This window comes from Suncus etruscus, chromosome 11, assembly GCF_024139225.1.
Source record: "Suncus etruscus isolate mSunEtr1 chromosome 11, mSunEtr1.pri.cur, whole genome shotgun sequence".
NCBI classification, from domain to species: domain Eukaryota; kingdom Metazoa; phylum Chordata; class Mammalia; order Eulipotyphla; family Soricidae; genus Suncus; species Suncus etruscus.
Window position 1 is genome coordinate 29,924,261 of NC_064858.1, and position 18,315 is coordinate 29,942,575.

At 33.1% G+C, this 18,315-nt stretch overlaps 1 protein-coding gene across 1 annotated transcript in view; it reads right to left on the minus strand.

Annotated features, from left to right (window-relative positions):
- Positions 1-18,315, minus strand: part of PIK3C2G (phosphatidylinositol-4-phosphate 3-kinase catalytic subunit type 2 gamma) — a 378,850-nt gene that overhangs the window by 218,177 nt on the left and 142,358 nt on the right. The gene's annotated exons all lie outside the window — the stretch shown is intronic.

Sequence of the window (18,315 nt, forward strand, 5' to 3'; positions counted from 1 at the left end):
TCCTTTGGGTGGGAATTAACTGAGCTCAGCAGTCTATCAAAGGGGATTTTAGATCAAAATGAAGACTAGCTTGCAATACTGTTGTCTCAGAAAACTGAACAGTTTTTAATATCTGTCCTTTTTTCAATATATCAGATTACTGAAGGGTGAAATGAATATTAGTATATCTCAATTTTCCCTTAGAGTTTGGAAATACAATGCTCAAACAGGTTATATACTTTTCTTCATTAAAATAGGCATTTTAATTGAAATAAGAATTTCAACTTCCAAACCTTGTCATTCAAACTACTGACTTCTGACCTCATCAAGTACTTTTCCAATAATTTTCTCCCTTTGAACATTCAAGCAATAAAGCCTAGTGCTTTGTTAAAGATACATCTCATGCAGTACTATAAGGTCAAAGGATTTCAGTGTAGCAACCAGCACAGATGGAGAGCAGAAAGAGTGCAATAAAAATGCACAGCCAGAGAAGGTCAGCTTGTTTTAGCACATAAAGACTTTATTTTTTTCTAACTAAATGTGATAGACTGTAATTTATTGCTCTCAATTACTGAGTCATTTGTCTAAGCTTATAGACATCAAGGTCAGCTTGAGGACTCTTTGAAGTCTTAGAAGGAATAGTTGGTTTATTTTCTTGCCTAAGTGTTTTAACTTATCTTAACCTAGCACCTATGAATTCTTGAGTGCCACTTTTATCTTACCAAAATGATCATAAACAAAAACCAGGATAGAAAATAAACATTAGAATAAAGTTAAACTCTTTGGAGAACATTGTATTTTAATTATTATTTGTTCTCAAGTACTTATTATAAACTCCATGAAAGCAAACTTTGGGGGTCTGTTTTGTTCACTCCTGCAGCCCCATTGCCTTTCTATTTGTTAAACAATGTCTAAATGGAACTATCCTTCCACCTAAAATATCTCAGGAGCCAATCTTTTTCTTCTCAGAGTCTATATTATCTTTATTCAGCAAGTTGGCTTAAAATTTTAAGAGTTCTAGTTTGCATCCTTTTCTGTACTTTTTATTAAATAATTCCCCTTTACATTTAGTAAATTAACTGTATTATATCCATTTTAAAAATAAAAATTCAAGTATCAGTTTCCCACCACTTTCTAGTCCCATGTAAGTTTTTCATACCCTTGTCTATAGAATTCTGCATTATTTGTTTGATAAAAGTAGGACTTAGTTATTTATGCATCTCTCATACAAGCATTTACTAACAAATTGTGAGATTACTAGTAGATGCTTTTAATCTGTTTTAACATTATTTTAAAAATACTATTAAGTTACCAAGACTTACATTGCTATTCATAGTTGAGTTTTAGGTATATAATAATCCAATACAAATTACACCACCAATGTCAATTTGCCTCCACCAGTCTTTACAGGTTCCCTGCCACTTTCCAGCCTGCCTCTTGACAGGTTTCTAAAATTTTAATGTTTTATTGCTTACAAAACTATTTTTAAAGATTTATTCAAAAATCTATCTATATAAACAATACATTGTCAACAACAGAGGAAAAACTCAAATCAGGTATATTTTAAGACTGAATACTATTGTGTGAAAAACAAACATATTTTTGAGTTGACCTAGAATGTTCTTTTCACATAAAACTCAGGTAGGTCTCTCTGCCTATGGGGGATACGCTTAATACCTTTCCAAGGCCTTGAACTCAGGCATAGATCAATGGACAAATATGTTCCACAAACCCTGGCATTTCCACCCTGTGATGTTGTCTGAAACTATTTAAACATTCTTTTGGCATATAGTTGTTGGCATTTCATGCTCAGTAACTTGTTCCTCAATGAGGTGAGGGCTACTCAGATTAGTTCTCTGACTCTGCTGTGATATTTACAGACCGAAATGTCATAGGTAACAGGAAAACTACAATCTATTTTGAATGCCCATAAGTCAAGTTATTGTACTTTCCAATGACCTCATTGCCTAAAAATACTATAATTATTGTCAGTAACAAATCAGGAGAAACTCTATAGAGATTTTGCTAAAATTAGAACTAGTAGTTATTGTAGACAAGGCCATTACATTTTGAGTCTGGGGAAAAAAAACTAAAAGCATTCTAGAAGATATTCAAGCTAATATCCACTAAGTCCTTACTTATTTACATTTTCTAAAACCTTCCTTATCATTGGTAATAAAATTAACCATTTATAATATAAAAAAATAAAGATTGTTGGTTTGAAAATAAAGCTCTATTTCTTTTTGGTAAAAAATAATATAAGGTGAAATAAATTTTAATTAGGCATAATGAGAGTCTATGTTAAATAACCTCTTTCTTTAAGGTTATTTATTCCTTTTTACATGTTCAAGGGCCCTTATATCCCCTGCTCCAACCCATTATAAGCTCTGTTCTGTAGAGAAAAATCTCCAGTTCTAATATCTTAGGCTGTTTGTTTTCTTCTCATTATGTATCTTTATAGTTAATATATATGAGAGATATTTTATTTTATTGCAGTTACTACTAGTTACACACATAGATGAATAAAAATAAGCTAAAATTTGATAAGATTGTAAATGATTTGTAAACCGATAAATATTTTAATACTATATATTTTTAAAATATTTAAAGCATTGTGATTTCCAAAGTTATTCATCATTATATTTTAAGACCTACAATGCTTTAGCACCAATCCCATAGGGAGTTTCAACCTCCCTCTACCAAGGTTCCCACAGTCCATCCCATACCACCACTCTCCACCCCGTTTTACCATTATAAGAGGACCATTTTTACTTATGGTTGTTAAAGTTTGGATCTCAAGATATCATTGTTGTTTACTCTGTGGCTGGATATTTAGTTCTGTTCTTTCTTCACGAATATACCTGGGTTCTTCCTACAAGTGTATATATATATATATATATATATATATATATATATATATATTAAAATTTAACAGTATGAATAATTCTATGGTAATGTATTTTAAAATTGACATAAAATAGGTAAGTCCTACAAATATATAATTTATTAAGAGAGAAGAGAGAAAAATGAAAAAAATTAAAGGAAAATCTGAATAGACATTTCAAAGAATAAATGTGTGTTTTATACTGAGAAGTTAATATTGCCTTTATATTAGGCATTATTTTATGCTTAAGTAAAAAGTTTTAATTTAAAATACTTGTAGATATACGAAAGTTATTTAAAAAGACATGGAAAGAAAAGTCTATAAATGAAACATATATTTATTATTGAAAATGATATTTTCAAAAATATTTAAAAAAATAATTTCAAAAAATTTTAAATTTCAAAATTTCAAAAACTATTCCAAAAAATAATTTCAAAAAATTAATTTCAAAAAATTATTGAAAAATCAGCAATCCCATAATAAAGCTCTTTCTTAATATAGTAGAGGGCAACTATGAGTGTGAATGATAACAATAACAAAGTGAAGTGCTGAGAAGTTTTCACATTATTTTAAAAAGTCCTTTTTCAGGCTATGAATTCTCAAAGCAGCTATCTGTCCATGAAACTTTATACTATTGTTATTTTAAGCCTGAAGTAAGTCTATCCTGATGATGTGCTCAATTCATTGAAATTTATTTTTTAACTTTACTCAACCATTTACTTTTGGCCTTTAAAGTCTCATTTGATAGACCTATGGATCTTATGAATTTTCATTTATATGTTTTTCTTTGATTTTTCTGCTTTCAACATTATCTTTTTGCTTTTGTCATTCTGAGTATACTGTGCCTTGGACTTTTTCTATGTGTTTCTATTTTCACTGGAACCTGTTGACCCTTTTGGATCTATACTGCTCAACATTAGAATTCTTTTTATCTATGATTTCTTTAGTGGTTCTTTATAGAATTTGTCTTCCTGTCCCTAAGAGACTAAAGTGACATTATTGTTCTTCTTGAACTCATCCCATATTGTTCTGATATGCTATTCATTTCCCTTTTTGGACTTTTTTCCTGTATTCTGTTGTTTTCTAGAGGTCTTGTGCATCTTATTTTGGAGCTTACCGAACTTTATCCTCAGTTGTCTGCTGAGATCTCCTATTGAGTTTTTAGATCACCTACTCTTCGTATCTAGTTATAGTTTTATTTCTGTTCCCATATATTATTGTGCCTGTTTATTTGGAATTATTAAAAATCTTCAACATGATGTCTCTAAAGTAATTTATGAGAGTTTATACAGATGATTGGTGTTGGTAGATCTTTCTTTGATTTTATTTTTACTTATTAAGTTTAATGGGCTTCAATATAGTTCCCCCATAGTGTTTCTAGTGTTCTTATTCTGTTAGGAGATAAATATCTTAGATCCACTGGAAGTCTGAGGGATTAGGCCAGACATTGCTAAATTCTTTTTTTCTGTGCTGGTTATTACCCAGTGATAGACCGTATGTGTTTGTAGTATAAGGTGCAATAAAAGAACTCTCATAGCCACATGGTTCATGATATAGCAATGGTGAAAAGACTATGGGCATGAGGAATTGAAACTAGTCTGAAAGACAGAGTGAGCAAGTAAAAATCTTATCTGTGGGCATGATGAGATGGCAATAGTCAGGTCTCAAATGTCCATTGAAGTAACTTTGAAACCTAATTGTTTTCAAGGTATGTCTTAATATAGAACCTAAAGTAAAAACATCAGACTGGCTTACTCTTCAATTTTATGAGTTTAATAAGCAGTGATTCTATTTATTCAGTGTTTAGTTACCTTTATATTGCACTAACAATTGAGTCTCTCAGAACTATAAAGGGACGTGGTGCTGTAGCTAAGATAAATATAACTTGGTACAATAACTAATAAGGGATTATCATGGTCCATTGTTAAAAAGCACAAGAGATTCAAAGGAAAAAGGAAGATCAACACTCTAAAAGTTAACAAAAGAAATTTAAGATATGGATGAAAAAAATCAAAAAGTAAAAAAATCTTTGAAAAGTGTATTTTCAACAACAAAATACTTCATGAGAAAAGATAATGTTTTATATTGCTTGTTAATCTCTTTAATGTCTAACTAATAGAAGATAGCTAGATTTTCTGCTTCTGTTGCAGAAGTGTACATCATGTAACTTCTGAAAAACTTCACCCTTTTGACAGTGAGCACATTTGATAAGGCAAATGGAATCTTAGAATTATTATGGAAATAAGTCTGACTTTGAAATACGTCTCTTAGAATTTTAGAGACTGGAGAATTTAATTGTGAAAATCTCTGATCAACATTGTTTTTGGTTTGTGTTACTTCTTATTGGAATCAGTAAGTAAAGGAATCAGCACCTGTGACCATTTGCCAGATATACATCCACTTATATTTACCCGTCCAACACATTTATTTGGAAGTCATTTGCATTGTTTTCAGGTTTGAGAATTGTCATTGCTTATCTCTTCCCCAAAGATTTAGAATTCACCTCATTTCAAATGGCTGAGGAATATCAGAGGACATTAACATAAATACACTTCACAAGGCCAGTCAGATCATAAAATTAAATTTCAACAAAAAGATATGCCAATATATTTTTATTTGGCTTGGTATTTTTTATCGTTTTTGTTCCTTTCATATCTCCCTTTTCTCTTCTTTTTAGTTTGGAAAATGATACTGGGTCAATATCTTACTCAGAACTTTTGAAATGTTGGAAGAAAGCCAAATGCATCTCACAAATGTTGACCTTTAAAAAAGGCAACTTTGAGTAAACTGAAAAGTAAAGAAATCTCAGATCAAACCTAAGTGTAACAGAAATGTCACACTTCAGAATGCACAGTATGAATTCATGCAGAGTGCCATGTGGCTATTCACAGTTAAAAGCCCCAATGTCATGTTAGAATTAGAAACCATGAGATGTAAAGAAGTGTTTTTCCAACAGGGTTTCAGTTTGATGTTACATTCAGTGTTTGTTTGGAATTAAACTGTCAATACAAATATATGAGTTATTTGTAGAGTACTAAAAATGATCAGATGTGACAAACTTTTTTCATGGAAAAGTGAATCAGAATTCTTTAAGATGACTGTAAAATTCCGTTACATAATTTATGCTCTTTCAGAGATTTTTCACATGAGTAAAGAATATTAGAACTCATTGGTTGCAGAAAAATAAACTCATTGCAGAAAATGGACTCATTGCAAAAAAATGAACTTAGAACTCTTCTTGAAACCATATGTAAATAGAAAACCAAAATGATTTAAATATCTCAAAAACAGACTTGAATTCATAAGGTACAAACAGGAAAACATAGGCAATGTTTTCTATGACACTGAAACTAAAGTTTTGAGATGAATGCCACTGATCAAGCAAGTAGCAGCAAACTTAAACAAATGAAACTACATTAAATTAAAAAGCTTCTTCACCTCAAAGGAAATGAAAACCAGAAAACTAGAGAACAAAGACTGGGAGAACATATTTCACCACCACTCATCCAATGAGGGGTTAATATCCAAAATATATAAAGAACAGTAGAAATTTAAAGAATAATTTAAAGAATAAAACATCCAACCCCATGGAAAAGGAAGATATAAACAGCAACTTCCTCAAACAAGAAATTCAAGTGACCAAAAGGGATATGAAGAAGTGCTCTAAACCACTAATCAGAGAAATACAAATCAAAACAGCAATGAGATAACAGCTGACATAAAAAATACTGGTAATCATCACCAAGAACAATAATCCATGTTGTCACAGATGTGGGGAAAAGATATTGACATTCACTGCTGATGGCAATGTTGTTTGGTTAAGCATTTTTGGACAGTGATAATGAACATTCCTCAAAAAACTATGAATTGAGAAGAAAATAAAGGCATCTGGTACTTCCCAGGTAAGCTAGTACAAACTGGTATCTCTGTAGCATTCTCAGAAAAGGGGAGAAGATTCCCCTTTGCATGACATTGCAGGTCAATGTCATCCTTATACCCTCTGACAGAAATGGTCCAGTTGTCAACTGAAATAAAATAATAGGAGCAACTAAATCCTCTCAGGAAACATAGACTACAGGGCTGAAAACTATGGGAATTATTTATCAGAATGAAATCGGACTGAGCTTCTCTTCCCCGACTCTACCCAGTGAATGATCATGGCGCACACGCCCGCACACACACACAGCTATGAAAAGAACAGTGTCCTTGTCCAGAGCCGCCATTTTCCTGGGAAGAAAATGGCTTAGCTTTCTACCAAGCTCCAAAAGAAAATAATGGCTGCTGATAAGTTCTAGATTACCTGGTAATGTTCCCCTTTCTGTATGAACAATGGCAACCCAATGCTACACACTCTACCCTTCAACAAAATGTCCCCACTCTATATTTAACCTTATCAATTTTACTAGCCACCAATTTTGTTTTATACCTATAAATCCTGGACTGCTCTATTGCATGTGATTGTATTGCACCTCAATATTTTATAGTTGTGTCAACCCACTACTGTCACTAGAAATCTGATAGGAATATTACATAGTAATCTACCAAGCTTAGTGAGCCTAAACAGTAACATAAAAGACTCAGCTATCACCAACCACAGCCCAGTAAATCCTTAAACACTGATTTTAGTACCACTATATAAAAAGATGATGATCATTTCAAATTGGCCCTTGTTGATTTAAGTTTTGATAATTGCATTTGTATTTGTGTTGTACGAAACAATATAAAGTAAATTTGCATGTGGTTTCTAGGAGGCAGGCTCTGGTGGCGGGCAGGAAATTGGGAACACTGGGTAAGAGAAGATAACACTGGTGGTGGGATATAAGTTTGAACATTTAAGACCTGAAATGACATGTATTATGAACAAATTGGTAAATCGTGGTGTTATAATAAAAACTAGAAAAATAAATAAAAAATAACTAGGAATTGAACTTCCAGCTGATCTAGCAATACTGCTCATGGGAATATACACTAGGGGCCCAAAAACACAATGCAAAATGTTATTTGCATTTCTATATTCATTGCAGCAGTTTCATAATAGCCCAAACATGTAAATGACCCAATATATAAGAACAGATGAGTGGATACATAAACTATAATATTAATATAATCATATATTATTATATATTATATTAATTATAGTATAATACTATTGTATTATATGTAATAATATTATATTATTATGATACTATAATATAGAGGTAGGCAGGGGAGAGGTCAGGGAGGAAAGAAGGAGGAAAAATGGGGACACTGGTGGCAGGAAATGTGCACTCGAAAAGGGCATCATACATTGTTTGATTGAAACTCATTAAGGAACAACTTTTGAATTGTGTATTTTATAAAGATTCAATTAAAAAATACACTACAATTCAAGGAAGTTTGAAGATCTGCTTCTTCAGTCTCCTGATAATGCCATTGACGAAAGGGAATCTTAAGAAAAGTTGAGTTATTTGCTCAAGGACATATTTTGGAGGTCTTGAAACTAGAACTCAAATACAGACAATGCCAGTTCAATAGATTATGTGTTGGTTCTTACTTGATTTTACTTATAGCTTACTCCTGGCTTTGTGTTTAGGCATAAATCCCGAGCAGTGCTCATATGCCAAGGAACCATATTTGATGTCAGAGTCAAATTCAGATCTACAACACTCAAGGCAAGTACACTACCAACTGTATACCATGTCTCTTGTTTGAAAACATGAAGTTTTATATAGAGTATCTAGAAATAATTTTTAATAATTTTACTAGTTCTTATACATGCTTAAATAAAACTCAAAAGATTAGGCTGGATATCTTAGTTTTACTGTACTGTAAATAGATTAATAGAAACAATATATAGTTGGAAGTGTAATTTGTCTAATTGAACTGGCATTTTGGTCCAGACATGAGCTGTAAGACATAGAAATGAATCTGAGATCCAGGGATACTAAGAAACTATTATTTTTTAGACATTTTTATTCAAACCATTGTGAATTACAGAGTCTTTCACAGTTGAATTTTAGGCATGCAGTGACAGTAAATTAGAGCCATTCCTGCCACCAATGTTGGCCTCCCTCCACCAAAGTTCCCAGCATGCATCCTATACTTCCACCTTAGCCCCTGGCCTGCCAGTGTAACAGGCCCATTTTAAGTTTAGACTGTTATAGTTTGGGACTATTGAACTTACTGTTGTTGACTTTGGTTTGAATATTTAGATTTGTCCCTTTTTTTCCTCCACTAAAGTACCTGAGACCCCTTGTCTCTTGGCCCCATCCTCTTTTTTCCCCTCAAATTTGTATAAAAATGCAGAAATATGAGGTACAACAAAGTTATTTATGTCCCAGGGTTTTATGAAAAAGATGGGAGTCCCTATCTAGAAGATTAAAAATAAGATTTAAAAAGTTAAAAAATAAAAATGGGGTGGTGATGGTAGTTTTTGTTGTTGTTGTTGTTGTTTGTCTGTTTTGCACAGACATAGTAAACATTGGCAAAATTAGAAAGGAAATTCACTTAGCCTAAAAAACAGGATATTCCTAACTTCATTTCACTATTTCACCGTACTGCCTTCTAAGAATGACGTTCTTCTCTAACACCGGGCTGCTGTCTTTTTCTTTCTCATCTGCTAGTTTCCCTCACCTCCTCTCACTAAATACTCGTTTCATTAACAAAAACATGTTTTTCAATGATTAAAATCTGTTAAAAGTATTCTATCATGTCTGCCTCCTTCTTGCTTTTTGAATCTTGTTGATCTTGTTGAGAAGAAACCCTGTCTTATAAATTTATGTTATAAATTCATATTATACCATATGATCGCTTCTTTTACTCTAGGCATCTCTCAGTTTGGAGATGGAGGGCATTGGGGTGGGAAGGTTGCACTGGTGAAGGGTGTTCTTTTTTATAACTGAAACCCAACTACAAACATGTTTGTAATCATGGTGCTTAAAAATAAATGCATCATGATTCAAGATCTTTAAACATATCCCTTCTTCTCAGAACTCTCTTATTCTTTACTTTCATTCTTTGTGTGTGAGCTCAAATATAACTTTCTCTGAGAAGAGTTTCCACTTTGAAGACAAGGTTTGACATCATTGTTATTTGTTATCAGAGAACTATATACCTTCCTTTCAGAGGTGCTGTAACACCAATCATTTGACAGAAAATTGCTTTAGCTGATTTTCCCCACCTCCAGTACATTTTAACTCCATGAAGCAGAACTTTTTTCCCCTTTATATTGTAGCTTCATGGTCTAATGAATTTCCTAGCATGAGTTAGCTATCAGTAAACTTCTGTTGAGTGAATGAATAAAAATATCAGGCTTGATGTTTTTATTTGTAAATTGAGGATGAGTAAAATGGAGAAGTTGTAGATGTTGTTAGTAATATTTAGGAGGTTGGTTTATATGTGAAACTACATCAAATTGTGTGAAAGCATTTTATGAACCGTAAGTCACTATTCAATTGTGAAGTATTTCAATGATAAATATAAATTATTTCATTCTAGGGCTGGAAAGATAGCACAGAAGTAGGGCATTTGCCTTGCATGCAGAAGACGGTGGTTCAAATCCCGACATTCCACATGGTCCCTGGAGCCTGCCAGGAGAGATTTCTGAGCAGAGTCAGGAGTAACCCCTGAGCACTGCCGGATGTGACCAAAAAAACAAACAAAATAAAAGATTTAATTTTAGCTTAATAAACATAAAAATTGTTCCAATGAAATCATTGACATTTACAATGTGGCACAGAAATAAAACTTGAAACTTTATCTCAAACACAAGATTTGAGATAATAAATACATATTAGTAAATACATATTCAAAAGCATAATTATGATGAAGTTAAGAATATGGATAAGTATTAGCATTTATTAAATGGTTTCAAATTATTTGATACTATTATGCACACTGTGTTCATTCCTTTGTTTTAGATATAAAAATTGTTCAATGGCACTCAAGGAACTTACATTTTCTTGGGGCCAGAGAAATAATATACACGTAAACACTTATCTTGTACACATCTAGCTCAAGAACATCTTGGTTCTATCCCTTGCAACATATGTGGTCCCCTGAGAACTACAAGGAGTTATTTCTGAATACAATATCAGAAATAAACACAGCAACACTGATATGGCCACCAAATCAAACCAAACTTACATAGCCAGCTATAAAATTTGGAACCCTATCCAAAATAATCTCAAAGCACACAAAGACAAACTAAAATTATTTGGTACTATGAAATTTCATTTTTATTATTTCCAGTATGGTACCTTGATTCTTCTTTAATAAAGGGTACCAAATATTCTACATCTTCTCTTCATGTTTTAGTTTTCATTGTCTATGGACATGCTTGAACCATTTTTATTTAAACAATCATAAAATACGCAAGCCTCAAAATTATTTTCTGACTTCTTAAAATTGCAGACTTCAGATTGTGTGTGTATGTGTGTGTGTGTGTGTGTGTGTGTGTGTGTATGTAAGGAGGTGTTTGATCACACTGAGCTGTTTGAGGTCAGCTGCTGCAAGCAAAACAAGCACCATAATTACTATAAACTCCACAATACTCTTGCGTTTACACTAATCTTAGTCCAGGAGGCTCAAATTCTTTGTTTCCAACTTCTTCCGGACTTTGAAGTATAATATCCAATTTCACTACTAAAATTTTATTTCACTGTGGACTGAAATCTAGTAAAGCTAGTAGGGTGCATGCCTTGTATGCAGATGACCAGAGAGCAATTTGTGACATCCCAGATGGTCTCCAGACCACAACTAAGAATGAATGAGCCCTAAACTAAGAGACATGAGCAAGCCCTGAGCATTGAAACTAACAAATAAATAAATACAAAAAATTGCCCTTACTATAGCTGGTGACTATTTTGAAGTGTCATTACTCTATTTTATATTTAAGTGTATTTTACGCTTCTCTAGTGCTTTTAAAAATACCTTTTTAATAGTAATATCTCTGGAATATCATCATTTTTGGCTCTTCAACCTTTTTCTCCTCTTACAAAATTTCCTTTACCAGTTCCACTTGCTCAGTACTGCCTTTAAAATCTCAAGACTTAAAAATTAAGATTAATAAATTTAATTCTACTCCTTTTACTCTATCCTTTTACCCTCTCTGCACTTCTGTGTGCAATCACAACATACTTCTATTTCCTGTATTTCTAATTAGTGCCTTAAAGGAAATAATTTACATTATACTTTCCCACTTCTGAGTATTTTGCCTCAGAGTTGTACATACATGTTTATTAAGCCATTTATTCTAGTTGTCCTCCTCTTTCTCCTCCTCTTTCTTCTCCTCCTCCTCTTTCTTCTTCTTCCTCCTCCTCCTTCTTCTTCCTCTTCTCATCCTCCTTTTCTACCTCTTTCTCCTCTTATTCGACTTCTCCTCCTCCTCCTCCTTCTCTCTCTTCTTCTTTCTTCTTCAAGTGCAGCATTTCTAAAGCAGAACTCCCTAGGTTCCTTTATCCAGACCTTTGTTAGTGCATTTCTTTCTTGGTGATGAGCTTTTAGTACATCTCTTTCTTGGTGATGATGTAATTACCATTTACCTCACTTAGAAACCTTATTTAATCTTTCCCACATTCCTCAGAAGTGTTTCTGAAATTTCTGCTCTGTATCTCTACTCCTGCTTAGATCAAAGCCAGCCATTTTTCAAGTGTATGATTTCAATACTTGACTTTTCCCTCGAATCTTTGATTACATTCTCTCTATATATCAGTTCATCAGTTACTTTTATATATTATAAATCTAATTGTATGATCCCCATACTTAAAATGCCAAGGCATGTACAGTAGTTAGTTTCTAATACCTCTTGGCTCATAAAACTTAAATAATTTAAACCACTCTGATCTTTCCAAACTTGAACTTCTAATATTTAATTAGATTACTCAACATCATAATTAGATACATATTCAGTTTTTCCTCCTGAATCCTTTGTCCTCTCTTCATTCATGAATGTTCTATGAATAGTTAAAGCTGAATTTAATTCCTTTTTGAAGCTTTCCTGACTTTCTCTGGATGAACTGTCTTTACTTTGAGTGCACTCAGCACTAAATGCCATGATTCTAGTATAGAATCTAGCTTCTTTAAGGAGGTTCATGATGTCATATGGAGTTGCAACCTGAATATGAGACTAATGGAATTTTTTTTGCAACACTAGAGGATTTCTGAGCATGTAGTACTTAAATCTGAATTCAAGATCAAACATATAAAGGATCCTAGGTGTTTTAGATAGCAGTTGCCTGTGTTGCATTTCTCAGGTGAAAAGGGATAGCAAGTGGAAAAAGTTCAAGAAGCCTTTTCTAAAACATAATGATTTGATTGCTAGGCTAGGCCTTTCCCTCAGAATTGCATGCTTTCTAGAGAAGCTAACTTGACTTAATTTTCTCTCTTTTGATCCATTGCATACCTATTTACATGCACATATTTTTGCTTAACAAATAAATGAAAAAGATACTCTAACATCTATCACTTAAAAATTCAGTCAAATTGGAATAACTGCCATTATTCCTTTTATTATTCCATGTTGTTTGTTTTAGTGCTAGCCAAGAATCTGTTTTGTAAGAATGTGTCTCAACAAAAAAGATTGGAGTAGTTTGGTGAAAAATATAGTTTTGGGACATTTTCACAAGAAAATTGGCTTTGAAAACTTTGGGACTCCTGTTAAATATTGCTCTTAATTCTGCAAAACAATAATATTACATCATGTGGGATAGAAAACTCTAGCATCTTATCAAATTTTTATTTCAGTTTCTGATGTAATCCTCTGATGCCAATCGGAGGTGCTATTTTTAAATGAATACTTTTCTTAGTCTTCATTTTTAATTTATTGGGTAATTTCTACTTGTTTATTAGCAGTTGAATAGTTGCATCTGTGCATCAAGGTTTTCAAAAAATCACAACCACCTGCCAAGAACCACAGACCTCAGCCCTTAGTCTCAATTTTTGACAGCATTATTGTGTAGATATGGACATATCTACTCACAAATGAGCGTGTGGCTGGCATATTTATTGAAAATATTAACACACTGGCCCACTCTAGGTAAATAATATCTCAATATGTCCCTTGCTAAATATAACCCCAATGGAGGTGGTGACTCTTGAGACATAATTATGTAAACAGAAATGTTCAATATACTTCAAGAGGCCACACCAGTTCTCAAGAGGTCACTCCACTGTAAAAACAAAGCATTCAAAGGAGAAAACCGTGTAAGTCTGAAAACTCACTCTGACAATCACACATTGTTCTTAAATAAGTCAGTTTTAGAATTTAGAGGATTTGAAAGACTCACTTCTGGCAACACCTTGTCCTCAAGTTTTTTAATAGTACAGTTAACAGAGTGGGAGTCATGAAATGAGTACAGTAAAAATATTCTAGTCTTCTAGTAACCTTTTTGTTACATGATAAGGAACTATCCAATGTGCAGTAAAACATTTCACCAAGTTTGTCAACTAAAAGAATAAATGACTTTTTCCCTTGAAGCTAGATTTTAATACCTCTACAAATAATGATCCAATGATGAACAAGTCCTGCTATTTATTACAATTTTAGGTTATGAACACATACAGTATGTAAACAGTTTTGAGTATTTATATAGAAGACCATGGGAGTGAATGGATAAAAGTGTAAGTTCTGAGGGTTAATGTGATACATCAAAGAGGATAGAGTACATAGTTTCATATGTGAAGCCAATGTTGCTTCTTCAGCATTATTAGACTGTTCCTGCTAGTAATGGTGGCCCACTGGGTTGTGTTGTTAAGACTGGGCTATCTTTTGGACTTTGATAAAACATTTGTCCTGTAAGTCCATTGTGCTCAGTTCCCTCACATCCTAAGTTGGAACTTTTCGTCCATTTCCTGCTCCTGGACTTCTGGTTCCTTTTCTTTTTCACTTCCTGCTTTTCTTTTCCTCTCTACCCAGAACTTAGGAATTCTGAGAGTTCTGCCTCTAGAAAGTTGGAAATCTGGAAATTTCAAATTTAGTGAAGTTTTCAGTATTACCGTTGATGGGATGCTATGCTCAGTTCAGGTTTTAGTGTGTTCTTGTTTTTAATGCCAAAAGAACCATCACATAACTTTTCTGTCTTTTCAGCCATGATGGTTCTACCTTGTTCAGCAACTTAATCATTAGGAGTTTAAATTTCCACAAAGGCAAAATTAGTGTAACACTATTTATTAAAGAATTATTATGGATAATAAAATTAAATATCACTAACAGATGCTTTTTTTTCTATTTTCTTAAAGCATTAAATGAGTCAAACATTTCTGCCATCTGTTTAGATAAAGAAGATAATTATAAGCAATATTATGCTTAGTTATTTGGAATCAGAGACTATTTGAAGTTCAGCCAGCCAATTCCCTTATTTTATGAGTAAAAAAGCTAAACTAGATTATAAATTTTATCCTGTATCTTAAGAACTATCACATGGATATTGTTTAAAAATTAGTTGAAATTTAAATGCTTTGTTAGTATAGATTGATGGGGCTGGAACAATAGTAGAGCAAGTTGGGCATTTGTCCTTCATGCAATCATCCACAGTTTGACCTCTGGTACAAGTATATTTCTCCAGGAGTGATCTCTGAGCATAGAGTCAGGAGTAAGCCCTGAGCACCACCAGATGTGGCTTTAAGCTAAAAAATTTTTTTTAAGTATAAATGATGCTCCATTTTAACAAAACAGTAACTAATTATTCTCCAAATCCAAATGAAATGTTAAAAAGTAAGCTTAGATACATAGAAATTCAAAGACTTAAGCTTTATAATTAGTCTTAAAATTTTAACAGCATTATTAAGATATAATTCAATTGCAATATAATTTACTTATGTAAATTATACAATACAATGGATTTTAGAATATTCCACAAGTTTACAAGTATAACCTTTAAAATCTTCATTTTTATCAACATCACTCTCCACTTATCCCTCACCCCCAATAGTCGTTAGAGACTACTCACCCATTTTTTTGTCTTTATAGATTTACTTGTTCTGTACATTTCATATCAATTGATTCATCATATATAAACTTTTAGTAGTTGGCTTTTTTCAATTACCAACATATATTTATTTTGTTACATGTTAGATTTTATTCGTTTTCAACATAAAAATATGCTGTATAGACCACATTTTATCTTCAATTGATTATTTAATAGACGTGAGTAATTTCTGCAATTTTGACTATGATAAACAATGATTCTCTGAATACTTGTGTATAAGTTTTGAATGGATATATTTTTATTTCCTTTTATCTTGGGTATTTACCTGAGTGGTACTATAGTGTCATATTAAATTTTATGTTGAATATTTTGGGGTAGGAGGGTTAGAGACCATACTTAGCAGTATTCAGGTTTTATTCCTGACTCTGTGTTTAGGGTTCACTCTTGGTGGTCCTTAGGGGAATATATGAAGGGCCAGAGATTCAACCTGTGCTGACACTGCGCAAGATAAGCATCCTACCCACTGTACTATCTCTCAGCCCCATATTCATATTTTTGGTTGGTTTCTTTATTGTTTTTGTTTAAGCCATGCCTGAAAATGCTCAGGGATTACTACTGGTCTTACACTCCGATTATTGCTGGTATACTCAGGGAAAACATCAGACGCTAGGATTAGAACCTGGATTGATCACATGCAAGATAAATTCCCTATGCTCTGTGTTATTACTTGGTCCCAGAAGGCCCTAAGCTTAGTATTTAAGAAGTAACAAATGGGGCCGGGCGGTGGCGCTAAAGGTAAGGTGCCTGCCTTGCTGCGCTAACCTTGGACGGACCGCGGTTCGATCCCCCGGTGTCCCATATGGTCCCCCAAGCCAGGAGCAACTTCTGAGCACATAGCCAGGAGTAACCCCTGAGCGTTACTGGGTGTGGCCCAAAAACCAAAAAAAAAAAAAAAATAAAGAAGTAACAAATATCTTTTCAAAACTATTACATCAATAAAAAAATGTAATTTCTAATCTCCACATCTTTGCAGACATTACTGGTTGTCTTTTTTTTTTTATAATCATCCTGTAAAGTGCTATCTTATTTTCTTAGTGATTGACACATTGAGTTATTGTTTTCATACTGAGCTGTTATCAACTGCTAGTATTGGTTTTGTACTCAGGGGTTACTCCTGGTGGCATTCTGGGACCATGCAGTGTCCAGAATAAAATCCTGAGCCTCACACATAAAAGTAAAGTACCCTATAACTGAACTATGGTCCTAGTCCGATGACATTTTGTATATGTTTATTAGAATTAATCGCATATGTTTATTGGAAATGTCATATGTTTATTGGAAAACATAGAAATATATATACATATATATTGGTTTTGGGGCTATACCTGGTGACACTCAGAGGTTACTCCTGGATATCCATTCAGAAATTGCTCCTGGTTTGGGGGATCATAAGAGACACCAGGGGATCGAACCACACAGTCCACCCTAGATCAGCTGCACGTAAAACAAATTCCCTACCGCTGTGCCACTGCTCCAGCCTCTAAGTCTATATTTTCTTTGAATAAATTTCTACTCAAATATTTTATAATAAAAACAGTATTAGTGATTATATATTTTGGTTTATGAATATTTGTAGATTATGGACTTAATTCCCATATATATACTTATATATGATTTGCCAGTGTTTTCTCTTATTTTATGAGCTGCTACCACCACTTGTGAACCAATTTTCTGTTATCTAATTAGTTTAAGAATAAAATGCTTTAATTATATTAATTTTATTTTAATTATATACAATTTTATTTGCAGAAAAGGAACGAGAATTTATATTCCTGCACACAAAATCTATAGATTTTTTAGCTTTTAAAGTCAAAATCAGTTAAAGAAAAAAAAAAGTTTGGTGAAAATATGGAGCTATCTCATTATTTTTTTTCAGCATGTCCTTATTTCATTAATTTTCCCAATTGTACTAGATGGCATGGAAAGTAAAGATATTAAATAACACCTTAAAATAATAGCATTTAAATACTAACATCACATAAATAATAAAAAAATTAAATGTTTGATTCAATAATGATCATTGCTATGTTCCAATTATTATTATTATTATTCTTGGGAAAGCAAAATACAAAGGGATCAATTCTATTGTGGACAATTCTTGGTCTATTATAAAAGTACACATTTTTAATGTGTGGCATGTAAATGTGTTGAAATAAATGTAATTTAGAAAGTATTAGTGCTCTGAACTAGATAAAGTGACCTGGCAAGGTCAAAGAAGTCAGGACCCTACAGCACATGCATTTCAATACAGGTGCCATCTTTACCTGCCCCCAGTGCTGGGACTCCCCACCCCCACTCCAAAGAACCCACAGAATGCACATCAATGGAAATGAGCTGACCCTGGTGGAGCCTAATCCATACCAGCAGCCTGCCCTTCAACACGGTTGTCATCCCGACTTGCTTCCAGCACCTGGATCCACCCTTCCCTAAGAGCCTATGAAACACATATCAAAAGAGATGACCTTACCTGCCCCGAAAAGGTGAAGC